Consider the following 10487-nt stretch of genomic DNA (forward strand, 5'->3'; position numbering starts at 1 on the left):
AAACTTTGCTCAAGAGTAAATGTGATGAGAAAAATATATAAGGAAATGTGGATTGGGGGGGGGGAGGGGGGTTAGCATGGCAAAGTAGGAGAGGATGATAGGAATTTGGGGAGAGAGAAAGAATTTGGGGAGAGAGAAAGAAAGAAGATAAAAATAAAATTTAAAAAAAAATTAAAATTAAAAAATATATTTAAAAAAAAAAAACAATGAAGTGAATAAAAAGTTTATTACCTTTTATTTGGGTGTTTGAAAGAATTTAAGAGAGGAAAAAAATTATAAGGAAAGAATGGAAAAGAAGATAAGTTAAAGATAAGCAATTTGAAATTTTCAGTGACTCCTAAAACAAAAAGAATGTGTAAATCCCCCATAAAAAAAAAAAAAATAAAGAAAGGAAATGAAAAAGAATATGTAAAAAAAAAAAAAAAAGTATTGAAAGGTATAACATAAATAAAGAATTACACTTTGATCAAAAAAAGAAAAGAAAAAAGAATTACACTAGATGATGTAATATGACATAGTCACACATATTAATGTGCGTGTATATATATCACAAGTGAACCATAAATTTTTCAAATTTAAAATGATATTCTTATCTATTTTTGCACAATATAGCTTTTGCGTACCTGAAGTTAAGCATGGACAAACGGTGTGCATCGGAGACTACTCAGGTTCTAATTGACTATTATATCCTTGGTGGCTACCTTCTCTTACATCAGTGTGTTCATTAGGGATACCTGGATGCAGCCACAACACCAAAAAGTTGCCAAGGATTAGGCTTGGTTTATAAAATTAGGAGAAAGTATTTGGAATGATATATCAAATTTCTACCATTTGGTCATTTTTGAGACCTACTTTCATACGAGAGAGATTTGATTACGGTAATATAAAATAAAAATTGACAAAGTTAGGAGAAACTAGAAGGATTTATTTAGATAAGTGAAAAAAAAAAAATACTTTTTTTTTTTTATTGTTAACAATTTCAAACATATTAACAAAGATGCTACCTAATTTCGTGGCAAAATGCCAAAATCTTATGGGTGTAGTTCCATTTAAGTTTAAAATTAATTTCATGCTTTAACTAACTAACCTTTTTTTCTTTTATTTGAATGCCAGCTAATCTCACAATTGCCTCATAAAGCAGAGGACAATTTGTTACCATTTACATTGTGCTTAAAATTTAGGACATCGAATCGAATTTGAATTTCTGACCCAAAANTTGGTGCCATTTTTTTTTTTTTTTTTTTGTTGAAAATATGCTCTTTTTTTTTATATATAATTTAAAAATTTTTAGTTCCCCAAATTTTATGAGCATCTTATTTTAAAAGAAAAAAAAAGTGATTAATATATATTATAATATATAAGAGTTTCTACCCTTTAAGAAAGCAAATTTGATTTCTGTCGACACCCAAACTTCATCTTAATTCCCTTGGGAGGGCCAAAGTGTTGCTTTTGTAATTGACTCCTGTTATATAAGTTAGTGGTGTGAAAATAACACCGCTTGCTTGAAGATGTTCTGTACTTAACTTGTATGCATCAAGGGATTCTTACATTGAAAAATATGGAGTTCACCAATAATCAAGATTTAAGGTATGAATGGTCACCTATATATAATTGATTTTGTTAGGATCAAATAATGTAAGAATTGGCAAATGAGTTAAAAAGCATTTTGATGTACTTGAGTTATATAGCTTTTTAGTGTCTAAGATGAAGTGAAGATCTACTTTGAAGACACAGTGAACTACTATAGATCTACTAAGAAAATAGGAATTTTTTATTGGCCTCGACTGTAGCCTAATCAATCGATGTTTAACGACCCTTGACACCACTCCATTGGTTGAGACACAATTTTCTAATGTCTCTTTTGCGGGGGATTTTTTAGAAAATAACTACAAAACCCAAACAATATTATTAGTTAGGCAACGTTTCAAACATATTGCATTTCTAACAATTCGACTTCAAAGGAGTCGATTTACTGTTATATTGCCTATTTTTTGTGCCACGTAGATAAAGAAATCGAGTCCGTTGGACTCATTTTTTATACATAGAAATCGACTTCAGTGGAGTCGTTTCAACACAAAGAAAACAACTCCACTGGAGTCGTTTCTTTGTATTGAAGACGACTCCAGTGAAGTCGATTTACCCAAAACCGGTCAGCACCACGAACTAGAGAAGAACCCAGAAGAACCCAGCCGTCACAGCAAACGAACCCAGCCGACGAACCCAGGCGCCGATTCACCAAACCTAGGCGCCGATTCACCAACCTAGGCGCGATTAACCCAGGGGCCAATTCACCAAACCCAGGCGCCAATGAACCCAGGCGCCGACGAGCAACACCTACAGCGGGCATTCTCATTTCTTTTAATCTCTCCCCTCCAAAAGAAACAATCTCTCATTTTCCCCAAATACAAATCTAAGCTCGGCAATCATGGAAATCAAGCTCAAGTTCGTGATTTCTTCGTTCGTGTCTCTTCGTCTCTCAATCGCGGAAATCACGTAGCATTCAAGCTCAAGTTCATGATTTCTTCGTCTGTCTCTTCGTTTCTCAATCGCTCTTCATCCGTTCTCTTCGTTTCTCAATCGCTTGATTCAGTAGAACCTAGGCTGAATGTCTATACAAAAAGAAATCGACTCCACTGGAGTCATCTTCAATACAAGAAAACGACTCCAGTGGAGTCGTTTTCTTTGTGTTGAAAACGACTCCACTGAAGTCGATTTCTATGTATAAAAAATGAGTCCAACGGACTCGATTTCTTTATCTACGTGGCAAAAAAATAGCAATGGCAAATATGAACAGTAAAATCGACTCCTCTGAAGTCGAATTGTTAGAAATGCAATATGTTTGAAACGTTGCCTAACTAATAATATTGTTTGAGTTTTGTAGTTATTTTCTAAAAAGAAATCGACTCCACTGAAGTCGATTTCTATGTATAAAAAATGAGTCCAACAGACTCGATTTCTTTATCTACGTGGCACAAAAATAGGCAATATGAACAGTAAAATCGACTCCTCTGAAGTCGAATTGTTAGAAATGCAATATGTTTGAAACGTTGCCTAACTAATAATATTGTTTGGGTTTTGTAGTTATTTTCTAAAAAATCCCCCTCTTTTGCGGCCCACTTTAACCTCTAAGCTTTGGAATTTGTGAACTAGGGTTCAAGAGTTATATAAAAGCATATTGTGTAGTTAATTCAGTGTATAATGATTGTGAGACTATATGAGATCACATACGAATTGGAGAAATTGTTATGACATTTGTAAGCCTAGAATTATGTATCAAGTTGCATCTCCACAGTTATATTTGCTTTGAATTGAACGATTGAATTTTATTTAAAACCCGGTCAAACTTCTATCAAACTTGGTCAACTCTAGGGTTAGCCTAAAATTGTTCAAATTCACCATTTTTAAGCTTATATATATATATATATACAGAAAATTACGTGTTTTGACCTTCTTTGATCGTAATTTGGAAATCAAGAGGATTTTCCATTTGATCCACATAGATTAATCTTAAGAAAATTCTAAGATATAATTGATTAAAATATAATTATGATTATCTTGGCTTTGATCAAAGCCCCGAAAATTTTTAGGATGGTCTAAATGAGGGTGATAACAATATTGTAAATAAAAATAAAATGTAAGTATATCATAGAGAAAATGTGTATAATTTTCTATATATATATATATGGTAAAAAAATTTAAGATTTTCAATCTTGCCGCTATATATGACAATTTTATTGAGCTTTATACAATTCTTTATGAAAAGATGATATATAATTAATTCAAGATCATAAAAATTAATTTATCCTTTAAAGAACATCAAATTACTAAGTTTAAAAGAGAAATTAATTAATAATCTTCATATGGTGTTGGCTAATTCCTTTCTAACAAAACATTATATTATTCACTAACATTTAAGTAAATACATATTGATAACGCCTTAATGTATACTTGTTATATATTTATGTGGGCGTTATCTCCTTATTACTATGCATAATTTGTATAATTAAGCCATGATTTGCATTAGTCCCTATTATATATCTTTAAATAATTTCTTGAATAAGATGTCATTCATTGTGTGTAATTTTCTACTTTCAGGAAATCATGTGAAAAAGATAAATTTACAAGAGTCTGTGAGAGAAGGGAGGCCAAACTAAATTTAAAGAGGAGCTAAAGGACCATACTTAAACGTTTAAGGAGGTGCAGCTGGAGTGCTTGGTCAATCTACCATGTTTGGAAGCTTCAAATAAGGAAAGAAATCAAAGAGGCAGAATTTGAAAAGGAAAAATCAGATTTGAGCACTGATCATTATTTTTGGGTGTATCTCTCTCCTCAAAAATCCAATTGACATAAGACTAGATGAGTTGGAACCGACGTGACTAAATATCTACAACTTCTAGTTTTGAGTTTTTCGAAATTCTCAATTTTGAAGGTCGAAATTAACTCACATGTTTCTGCTGTAAATTGGACGAAAATTAAAATAGTAAAAGTTTTCTTTTCTTTGGGACACTTTGACGTTAGGGTTTTTGGATGGAGGCTATGGAGAACGAATTTTGGAGAGAAAACCTTTGCTAGGGCTAAACTCTTTGCTAGGGCTAGGGGTTATATTTCTTCTATATGATATGAATATTCAAGTGATTCTTCCTAGGATTTTATCAACAACATATTTGATTGTTCAATTAGATTTATTTGATGTATTAGTTCTTCCATGCTTTCAATAAGTTCAATCATGTCTTTCTTATTGTTTAGATGAATTTCTAATAGTTTCAAATAGAAATCAAGTTTTAAAGTGAATGGGTTTTCTGAAAACTTTTCTAATCGCATTATTAATCTGGGTTATCATGCGTTCTTGAATTGTCTCAGTTCAACCGAATCATAAGTATTTAATTGTATAAGAACAATCAATTATGAAATATATAATTTCTTAGATCACAAAGAATTTCATATCGATATAGGGAAACACCCCGATGCCCTAGTATTTACATTATTGATTTAAATAAGTTTTTATTATTATTCTTGTTAACAATCACCTAGCAAAAGTACTTTTCTTTCTCTTCACCTAAATTGTTGTTTAATTATATTGTCTTTGAATTTACCCTACTCCTTGTGGTTCGACCTCGGTACTCTGAGAATTATATTGTTGCAATCTCCTACACTTAGGAGTGAGCAAGCACATATGTATACATTTAAGCATATATGTGTAACTTATTGCAACAAAAAGTATTGTTGCTATAAGTTATTGCAATATGTTTAGACTTTCCACAAATATATTACAACAAAAATTTTGTTGCTATAAGTTATTGCAATATGTTCTGACTTCCCACTAGATATATTACAACGAAAAATTTGTTGCAATAAATTATGGCAACGATAATTTTTGTTGCAAAAATTATTTTAATAATAATAAAAAATATTTTATTGCTAAAAATACTATTGCAACGAAATTTTTGTTGTAATAATTTATTACCACAGACTTTATTGCAATAGTGTGTAACGAATTTGTTTCATTGCAATAGTTGTTTATTATAAAAAGTTTGAGTTTATTGCAGTAAAATATTTTGTTGCAATAGACTTTTTTTCTTGTAGTGTGTGTATATTTGTATTAAAGTGTGGCCCTCTCAAGTATCTAACTTTATCATTTTTGATTGTTCCTCTGTGTTGGCCATGTTTAGAAAGTATAAATGTAATATTTGGCAAAACATATCAACAAGAGTTGAAAATTGAAATTGCAATTGTGTTACTAAGATATCATATGCATTTTTGTTAAAAATTATTAACAATTCATAACATATTTTGTGGTTAAAGGTATTATATATTTATATGTCCATTTTATGATATAATAGTATGCAATTGGTACTTCTCTATCACTGTGCTTCTCTTTGCTCTTCCTTTCTGCAAAATTAATCGCTTCATCTCTTTCTCTTAATCTTTTCTGTGTACAAGGAAATTGAAAAATGGGTAGATCGAAAGATTGATTTTGGAGTTTGTTGAAGATTTAAATGGTTGTTTCGAATGTAATTTTGTGGACATATAAGTTTGCTAAGTAGTCCACAAGGATTAAAGCACACCTTGCAAGATATAGAGGTTGTTGTCAGAGAAGAGGCTCATCTAGCAATTGAAGGGGTTGACAAGCAAGTTAATACTTAATAGGGCAAAACTTTATGAACGGGTAAGGAGTAAATTGGTGTAAGCTTTATCTTTTTGTATTCCTCAAACCCTAAATTAATTATTAGAATTTTTTTTAAACTAATCTAATGGCCCAAAGTAAAATATATATATATATATTGATATTATATGCAAAAGAGATGCTTTGCTTCTTTCTCATCATGTTATTGGATACTTACTTAATTAATCGGGGCAAAGTGGACTGTTTTACTGCTACAAATGGAAGAAACTTGATGAGAAGTTTCAAAATATAGAAGCCAAACTACAAGATATGCAAAGAGACATTCAAAATCCTCAATCGCAAACTGCTGGGGCCTGGAATGTTTGAATTTAAAAAAAAAAAATTAGTAAGTACATTTTGAATTTATTTTAAATTTAAATTTAAAAAAAATTAGAATTGGTATTCACAAAAGTTGTAAATTTGATCATTTTAATATGTCAATGAAGTATTTGATAAAAATTTTATGCACTATCTTAACTCAACTATTAGAAAATAATCATATCCATGACACATTGTTGGTCCTATTTAGAATTAGGGTCTTATTAGAGTCATGCATATGGTCACACTAGGTTGAGTTTGAGATATTTTTCAACCCAATTCAACCTCCCTGGGTTGAAAATTGTCAACCCAACTCAATCCATAATAATTCTAAAAATCAACTCAACCCAACCTAGGTGTGAGTTTGATTCATGGATAGCCACCTGGCATCAATGACACATCATGTGCTTAAGCAGAACCATCAAGTACAATAGAAAATTCATTTATTGTTACCCCAATATATTAAGCTCTAGTGTTGCTTTATACTGGGATGGTATTTCCATCAGTGCAGCTAGAGCAAATTCTGCTTCTTTTCTGGAACGATCCGTATTCTTTGACATTATTTCTGTAAAATTCACAAACTACAAAAGCCAAAAGAACACTCTAGTTCTCAATAGAAAAGGTGGAGAAGTGCAAATCACCCTTCTATTGATAATCTGTAATATAATACATACATAATACATCCACCACATATTTAGTTGTATTTATACCTTTTTTTTTATTAGTTGTATTAATACACATTTTTAGCCCAATTAAATAACTGAATATGGGTGGGCAAGCCATACCAAAATGAAGGAAAATGTTTGCACTTAAAAATATAAAAACCAAGCATACACATTAGTAAAGAAGGGCAAAATAATAATAATAATAATAATGTCAATAATTGTATTACTAAAACTATAATATTAAAAAAAGCCCAGATGGCACATTGGGCCTGATAGAAGTCCAGAACTAGTCTAACTCAGTTGCTTTGACTACAAGCACTCAGAAAAGTCCTATCAAAAAAAAAAAAAATCATACGTCCTTAATTTCTCTTTCGTTTTTTTTTTTTTTCACTCCTCCATCTTTCTTCTTTTCTTTTTCTTTCACTCTTCTTTCACTTCACACCTAAATTTAAACTTTTCTCTTTCTCTCCATTTTGATTTTATTTCTTTTGTTTTATTTGTGGTGGTGTTAATGTTTGAGAGTTTTGGATTTGCAGATGGTGTTGCAGCTTATTGATTTTGTTCAAATTTGTAGATGGTGTTTGAAGCCATTGGTTGTATAGATGCAGGTAAGCATTTAAAAAAAAAATTATGATTGTTTTGGTCTATTTATATTTTGATAATAGTTTTGGTCAATTCCTTGTTTGCTGTCAACTTTACTTCGTGGGTCTATGAGATTTCTGATCAATTTGATGATTTCTTTTTGCAGGTTGGTTTGAATGTGTTGGGGTGGAGTTGCTTTTTTTTAAAAAAAAAAAAAAATTGGATGTGAGCATTTTGTGTTTGATTTTGAATTTTTTTAGGTGGGTTTGTGTTTTCATTTTGATTTTGCTGGGATAGCTATAGTGTTTGTATTTGGAGTTGTATTTTTTTTTTTTTTTAAATTTTTGGGTGTGATCATGTTGTGTTTGATTTTGAATTTTTTTAGGTGGGTTTGTGTTTCATTTTGAATTTGCTGGGACAGCTATAATGTTTGTATTTTGTTTTATTTATGTATTTTGTTTTGTTTTGTATCTTTGAATTTAATTAAAATTGTAATATTAATTTAATTACAATCTTAATTCAATTAAAAAAACTTTTTCATGTCAAAAAAAAAATTGTTTTGATTACCAAAAATTAATTTTTGGTAATCAAAATTTTTTTTGGTGGTTTTTTGGCTATTGTGGCGTTTCACAAACGCCATTATTGTACCGTCACTATAGACCTATAGTCGAGTTTGACAAACGTCACTATAGCCTTTTTCAAAAAAAAAAAAAATCGTCTATAGTGGCGTTTTTGTAAAACGTCATTATAGGTCTATAATTGCGGTACAATAGTGGCGTTTACAAACGCCACTATAGCCAAAATGGACCTATAGTGGCATTTTTAGTACCTATAGTGGCATTTCACAAACGCCACTATAGGTCTAATTTTTTGTAGTGGCAATTTATGCATGAAGAGGTGCCAATTAAGTTACAAGGTTCTTGATCAGTTACATGGAGCTAAGTATCGAATTCAAAGGTCAATTAAAATGGTATGTATATTCCTTGTATCTATTATCATATGACCACAACCAAGTAACATTACAATTGATGAGTTATTCCATTGAATCAAGTATTTGAAATCCAAATTTGAATATGGTCAAGAACGAATTGTGTCCCTACCACTCGTAAAAATATTTGAACAAAGTTTAGCTATAAATTTGATTTTATCCTCAACAATAGGAATAAGACACATGTCTCTTCCATGTGGAGTGCACATCACTTACTATAAGGCACACTTATATACAATCATTTTTAATGAGTCATTTGTAGGGCACATGATATAGAGACACGTGATTGTATACAATCATTTTAAGTGCGTCATATGCATACACATAACAGAAACACATATCATCTTCTTATTATTGGTTGTAGTTTTACACAACTACAGTATTACTTGTTGGCAATTAGTATGAGAATTTAATTTAAATGCAATAATTGGAGATAAAAAATTATGCAATAAACATTCACTTAAACATTAATATGAGAATTGTTAATACATAATTATGCAATAAAAATTCACTTAATTATTATTTCATAATAAAATTATATCTTATTAATGGAAAATGTTAATCGATGCCCAAAGGGCATTAGTTTATGAAATGTTTTAAGAAACTACTTATGTAAAAAAAAAAAAAAAGTAACTATTTTTTATTATAAATTTTTATATTTATCATAGAAGTTATATCAAATTTTCTTAAAATTTCTCACTAAGAAATTCCCTTAGGCCACCCTTTACTTATGTAAAAAAAAAAAAAAAGTAACTATTTTTTATTATAAATTTTTATATTTATCATAGAAGTTATATCAAATTTTCTTAAAATTTCTCACTAAGAAATTCCCTTAGGCCACCCTTTATAAATTCATGATTATAATTGTGCAAATAGGCCTTTAACTATATACTAATATAAAGAGTGTGGGGGAAGAGAGTGAACATGCGAATGTGAAATAGTAAATGAATACGTGAATGCGAAACAATAAAGGCTTCAACATTCGCAACTTTAAACTCAAGTCACTCTTTCTTTCTATCTTAAAACCATAAAATCCTACTTTAAATCTCTTCAACTACAATAATCTCATCCACTCTCTCTATAAAGAAAGGTTGCTCCTCTCTCTCTGAAATATTTTTGTATTAAAATCACTGTTTATTCTTGTCTAGGTTGAGAGATTTGATCATTAGAATTTAGAATTGTTGTTGAGATTATGGTTACAAATTAAAATTAGATGCAAAGCAATAAAGGGACACTCACTCCAACTCAAGCCCCCGTAGGTGGTGGCAACAATAGCAGAGGAGGTGGTGGAGCATCCACCATGGATTCTGTCAATTGGAGGACCTGATTGATTCCCGATGATCATCACAAAATCATTGACAAAATCTAATTTCATCTCTCTTTTTTTTTTTTTTTCTTTTTTTTCTTTTTTTTAGAAGTCCTATAATTTTTATATTAAAAAAAAACTTAATTCTTCATTTTAAGCTTGTTTCTCATGTAGATTTCAGTTAGCTCAACTAGTAAAGTTTATCAGAAAATAAAAAATAGAAAGCTTGGTTTCTCATTTTCTTTCGTTTGACTAAACTCTACATTAAATATTTTTTATTATTGTGTGTGATTGAATTAAAATGCATTTTTTACATTAAATTTTTTTTGTTAATTAAGCTTGTATTTGTGCTATGGACACATTTTTTTTTTTTTTAAGTTCTGCACTGTCAGCATATTTGGGACTCTTTTTCTTTAATAGCTTAATTGTGTCGGCATGGCCAGTAAACATAATAAGCACACCGCC

Source organism: Quercus suber, unplaced genomic scaffold (genome assembly GCF_002906115.3).
Source record: "Quercus suber isolate HL8 unplaced genomic scaffold, Cork oak 2.0 scaffold_725, whole genome shotgun sequence".
Classification (NCBI taxonomy): Eukaryota; Viridiplantae; Streptophyta; class Magnoliopsida; order Fagales; family Fagaceae; genus Quercus; species Quercus suber.